Source organism: Humulus lupulus, chromosome 6 (genome assembly GCF_963169125.1).
Source record: "Humulus lupulus chromosome 6, drHumLupu1.1, whole genome shotgun sequence".
Classification (NCBI taxonomy): Eukaryota; Viridiplantae; Streptophyta; class Magnoliopsida; order Rosales; family Cannabaceae; genus Humulus; species Humulus lupulus.
Window position 1 is genome coordinate 134084153 of NC_084798.1, and position 6636 is coordinate 134090788.

Sequence of the window (6636 nt, forward strand, 5' to 3'; positions counted from 1 at the left end):
ATGCCCTTCTACTGAGAATTTGGTCCTCGAAATTTACCTGAATAACTCGGGATACTGATCCCGCATTGCAGACTCAAGCTCCCAGGTTGCCTCCTCGACCCTGCTATTCCTCCATAACACTTTAACTATAGGAATCGTCTTGTTCTGTAGAACCTTGTCTTTCCGGTCTAAAATCTGAACCAGTTGCTCTTCATAAGACAAATCTGTCTGCAATTCCAAGTCCTCATACTTCAACACATGTGTTGTATCTGAAACGTATTTCTGAAGCATAGATACATGGAATATGTCATGAACTCCCGACAGAGATGGTGGCAAAGCCAACCTGTAAGCCACCTGTTCGATCCTCTCTAGGATCTGGTTCAATGAATTGAGGGCTCAACTTGACCTTCTCCCCAAATCTCCTCACCCCTCGCAGTGGTGAAACTCGCAGAAACACGTGGTCCCCACCCTGGAACTCCACGTCCCTACGCTTAGGATCAGTGTAACTTTTCTGTCTACTCTGTGAAGCAAGCATTCTAGCTCAGATATTCTCAATAGCTTCACTAGTGTTTTGAACCATGTCTGGTCCCAAATACTTTCTCTCACCCATCTCGTCCCAATGAATGGGCGATCTACATCTCCTCCCATATAACATCTTATATGGAGCCATTCCAATCGTCGACTGATAACTATTGTTATATGAAAATTCAATCAACGAGAGATACTTACTCCAAGATCCCTCAAAGTCGATCACACATGCCCTAAGCATATCCTCCAACACCTGAATCGTCCTCTCAGACTGTGCCTCAGTCTGAGGATGAAAGGCTGTGCTAAACTTTAACTGAGTCCCCATGGCTTTCTGCAAACCACCCCAAAACTTGGAGGTAAAGATAGGATCCCGGTCTAATACAATAGACTTAGGAACCCCATGGAGACATACAATCTCCCTCACATACAACTCTACACATTGATCCACTGTATAAGTCGACTTAACTGGCAGAAAATGAGCTGACTTGGTGTATCTGTCCACTATTACCCACACCGAGTCATGAAGCCCCATGGTTTTCGGTAAACCTCCTACAAAGTCCATTGTAGCATCCTCCCATTTCCACTCAGGGATACCCAAAGGCTGAAGCAACCCCGCTGGTCGCTGATGCTCAGCTTTCACCTGCTGACAGGTCAAACACTTGGCCACGTACTCCACTACATCCTTCTTCATCCCAGGCCACCAATACAATGTCCGTAGATCCTGATACATCTTCATGGTACCCGGATGAAGTGAGTACGACATAGTATGGAACTCATCTAATATCTCTCGTCAGATCCCTACATCAGCTGGAACACAAATCCGCCCCTGATACTGTAGCATACCAACCTTTGAAATAGAATAGTCCTTAGCTACCCCCGCTAAGACATTCTCTCTAATCCCCTATAACTGTGCATCAACCAATTGACCCTCCCTGATCCGCTCCAATAGGGTCGACTGCAAAGTAACGTTGGCCAATCGGCCCACCACCAGTTCTATCCTTGCTCTGGTCATCTCATCAGCCAATTCTCTGGAAATCTGAATAGAACTAAATAACTTCCCTGAGCCTCTCTAGCTCAATGCATCCACACCACATTGGCCTTTCCTGGGTGGTAAAGAATGTCACAGTCATAATCCTTTACCAACTCCAACCAACGTCTCTATCTCATGTTTAGGTCCTTTTGGGTGAAGAAATACTTCAAACTCTTATGATCAGTGTATATCTCGCACTTCTCCCCATACAGGTAATGTCGCCACACCTTCAGTGCGAATACCACCGCCGCCAATTCTAGATCATGGGTAGGATACTGCTGCTCATACTCCTTCAACTATCGTGATGCATAAGCTATAACTTTCTCGTTCTGCATCAACACATAACCGAAACCTAACCTTGATGCATCACAATATACTACAAACTTCCCTTCCTCCGAAGGAAGACTCAACACAGGTGCAGTAATAAGTCGTCGCTTCAATTCTTGGAAACTGTCCTCACACTTCTTTGACCAGACGAACTTCTGATTCTTCTGTGTCAATTTTGTCATCGATGCAGTGATCTTCGAGAATCCTTCCACAAATCGTTGATAGTAACTCGCTAACCTGAGGAAACTCTGAACTTCCAAGGCATTCCATGGCCTCAGCCAATCTCTCACTGCTTCCACCTTAGATAGATCCACCTTAATCCCATCTGCGCCAACTATGTATCCAAGAAAAGTCACTTCTGGTAGCCAAAGCTCACACTTCTTAAACTTGGCATATAATTGATGTTCTCTTAACCTCTGCAAGACCTGTCAAAGATGTTGCTCGTGCTCTGCCTCTGAACTGGAGTATACTAAAATATCATCGATGAAGACAATGATGAACTGATCCAAGAAGTCCTTAAACACCCTGTTCATTAAGTCCATGAAGGCTGCTGGGGCATTGGTCAAACCAAACGACATGACCAGAAACTCATAGTGCCCATACCTTGTTCGGAAGGCCGTCTTCGGTATATCCTCATCCTTGATCCTCAGCTAGTGATAACTAGATCGAAGATCAATCTTCGAGAATACCATCTTACCCTACAGCTGATCAAACAAGTCATCAATCCTTGGTAGAGGGTACTTATTCTTGATGGTCAACTTGGTCAATTCTCTGTAGTCTATACACATCCTCAGAGTCCCATTCTTCTTCACAAAAAAAAAATGGAGCATCCCATGGCGAGTAACTAGGTCTGATGAACCCCAAATCCAGAAGCTCCTGTAATTGTATCTTCAATTCCTTCAATTCTGCTGGAGCCATCCTGTATGGTGCTCTTGACACTAGTTCTGTCCCCGATGCTAACTCAATAACAAACTGAATCTCCCTGTGCGGTGGCAACCCTGGTAGATCCTCATGAAATAGATCCAAGAACTCATGAACCAATCTAGTCTCTCCTGGACCTGCTGGAAAAACTCTAGTAGTATCCACCACACTAGCCAGGAAACCTATACATCCTCTCTGTAATAAGTCTTTGGCTCTCAGTGCTGATATCATGGGAGATCCTCTCCCTTAGGCTCAAAAGTCACCATCTTCTTCTTGCAATCAATAGTAGCCCCATATCTGACCAGCCAATCCATCCCTAGAATCATGTCAAAGTCCTCCATATCTAGCTCAATGAAATCTACTGAAAGCTCTATACCATCAACCATCACTGGCAGTGCTCTTTTCCACCACCTAGAAACTACTAGTTCCTCAGTAGGCAATATAGTCCCAAACCCCGCAATATAGCACTCACTAGGTCTACACAATATATCAAGTACCTTACTAGAAACAAATGAATATGTAGCACCAGAGTCAATCACTACAGTAAAAGGAGAGCCAGTGCTAGAAAATTGACCTGTCACCACCGAGGGACTAGCCTCGGCCTCCACTTGTGTCAAGGTGAACACTCAAGCTGGAGTCAAGCCATCCACCTTCCATACTTCTCCTTTCCTCTCTGTTGGGCAATCCTTCTTGAGGTGTCCCACTTTCCCGCACACAACATGCCTTGGCCCGACACTCGCCCTGATGGCGTCTTCTGCACCTCATGCACTCTGGGTAAATCCTCCATGTGTCACCGCCTCCTTGACGGCCACCCTGAACACCCCGACCCCTCCTATCCGGACCAGTAGCGGTCGAAGTGTCAGGGGTCTTCCTCTTCAGATCTACGGGGCCTCCGCCCCTACCATACCCTGGATGTGGAGGCACCGCCCTGCGGACCTCCCGTCTCGTAGCGTTCTCCCTCCAAATCTTGTTCTCTGCCTCCTCAGCGGTAAGAGCCTTCTCAACAGCCTGAGCGTAAGTCATCCCCCTAGGTACTGTTGTAATTCTCACATCTCGAGCTACCATAGCATTAAGGCCTCTGATAAATCTATCCTGACTAGCTGCATCTGTAGGCACGAGATCTGGTGCAAACTTCGCAAGTCTATCAAACTTCAGGGAATATTCTGTAATTGTCATGTTGCCCTATATTAATGCCACAAATTCATTCACCTTCGCTGCCCTGACGACAACATTATAATACTTCTAACTGAATAAGTCCTTGAATCCATCCCAACCTAAAGTAGCAACGTCTTTGGTCTGTGATGCCACTTCCCACCAGATGCGAGCATCCTCTCTCAGCATGTATGTGGCATAGGCCACTCTTTCATGACCTTCTACCCTCATGAAATCCAGGATAGCTATAATCATACTCATCCACTGTTCGGCCTTCAGTGGATTAGGTCCTCCCTCAAAGATTGGAGGATGCTGCCTCCTGAACCGCTCATACAACGGCTCCCACCTATTCCCAACTTCCACTGGTGGAACAACTGGTGCCACTACAGGTGGCACAATGGATGCAGCTCTCCCTGACGGAGCCTGCTGCCTCAGAAGACGGATCTGTTTATTTTGGCTCTGTAGCCGGGCTTGCATATCTGCCATAATCCACTGCCAGTTCTCAGGGACTGGCGGAGGGTTCTGGCCCTGGTCATCATCTCTAGTCTCAGACCTGGTGTTGACTAGTCGCATAGATCGCCTTGGACGCATAGCTATTCAAGTTAATATGCAATCAATGGCTCGAAGATCAAACTATGATGACAGGGTAATAGCCATTCCATAACCCACCATTGGGAATCCACCAAACACAAACAATCAAGATATAAGCAATTATCGATATATTCATTTATATGCAAATAATCATTTAGATATTCATTTACATGTATGGCAATACTAATGAGAACGCCTCAATATTATCACACAACAGCCACGGGCCAGGCTCTATCAGTATCTCATGCTCCCTATTAATCAAACAAACAACAACAATCATAGTTCATTCCAATCACTTAAGCATATAAACATGTATACACATTTACCAAACCCCGAGTCAAGCTTGTTTGTAGCAGTGAATGTACATGTCCAACCAGTCTTCAGGAACCCTTAAACCTAGACCGCTCTGATTTTGGTCATAAAGGATACATTTCATTTAAATAAATATTTCATACATAGGATCCCAAAAGAAATAAAGTTTAAAGGATAGTTTACAAAATTTCAGGGTATATACGGCTACTGGCCACTCTAAGGGAAAAATATACATTTAAGGTTCTCCTGTTCCTGTCCATCCCTTGACCATGGCGGCCGAGCAGCTGACTATGTACATTCCGCCTCTAGAGCTCTCCATATAAGGGTTGATCCAGCTTACCCTTGCCTTTACCTACACCACGTAGCACTCTTGAGCCAAGTTCTAGCAAGAAAACCATAACATCATAGCATGAACAATATCAATAATCAAATAATTCATTAAGCATAATCAAACACTCAGAAGTCCACAACACTCACATAGTCAGCGAACATAATCAGTAAATCCACAATCTAATATTCAAATATCCAACAGATCATATTCATCAAATTAACATCAATAACCAAGTCATACAATAACCAGGGTTGACGCCCTTAGGTCGCATCCTCTATTTACCCCACTAACTCCGGTCCACTTAACCCGAGCTCAGTGAATATTAAGCTGTCCTCAGCTACTAGTGGCTGAGCCGCGTCCTGTGCGCCAATATTAATTCTGGCACTCTTAGGCCGTTTATTTCATGTTAACATGGTATAATACCATCGTACAATAATTCATACATGTATAGGGAACCCATAGTCCCAACATAGTCATACAATCGGGTGCAGTTTTCTTACCTTTAATTCTGAGCGCTCTGATTATGAGAAATGACCCCTTGAGCACGGTCCCTTTCCCGAGCCCTAGCATACACCTAGTCATAACCAAGATAAGGGGATTTCCATCAATAATAATTGAATAAAGGTTTTCGGACCAAGTTCTAGCCTTCGAAACATACAATTCCACCAAACACGGTAGTGGAATCGATCCCAAGCACCCTAGGTTAAGTTCTCGCACCTAAAACCTCCTCAAATCCAAAAATGCTCTTAAAAGCTGCGACCCTAAGCCCTCCGTGCCGCGGCCCGCCTCCCATCAGAGGCCCAACCTCCCCATGCAGCAGACACGTGCCGCGGCCCTACATACCCCATGCCGCGACCCACCCTTCATTTCCGCTCCCATCTGTTCTAGAGGGCCGTGGCACACCAAGAACAGAGTTGTGGCTTAACCCCTTTGAACCCAGAAAAATATTAATTTCCAACCACTAAACCTCAATTAAATCAATCCAAAACCTTCCCAATGACATAATTTAACTATAACAAACACCTAACATGTCCCTAGTAGCAAAACCCAACAAGAACCTAGCTTAAATCCTCATCCCAAAACATCAATTCAATCTTCAATATCAAGAACCCAAGAACACTTAAAACCCAGCCAAAAACTATAGAATTAAACAGATAAAATCATAATTCAAAACTTACCTCAACTTCTATCTGAACCACCAGATTGCTACTGAATTAGTCCCCAAGATTCCAGCTCAAATCCTTAAGTTTCTAGCCCAAATTTCCCTTGGTTTCAATGGTTTAGCTTGAGAGAGAGAGTTTGAGAAAGAGATGAGTGAGCTGAGAGAAAGAGAAGGGCCAGTTTAGGAGTTTCTACTTATTTCCTTAGTTTTGTTTTATCTAACTTAGTTACTTAAGTTAATCCCGAGGCTCGGGGTACCAAAAACGTCCCCGAGGGCTAAATGGTAAATTTCCCCAATATTCAC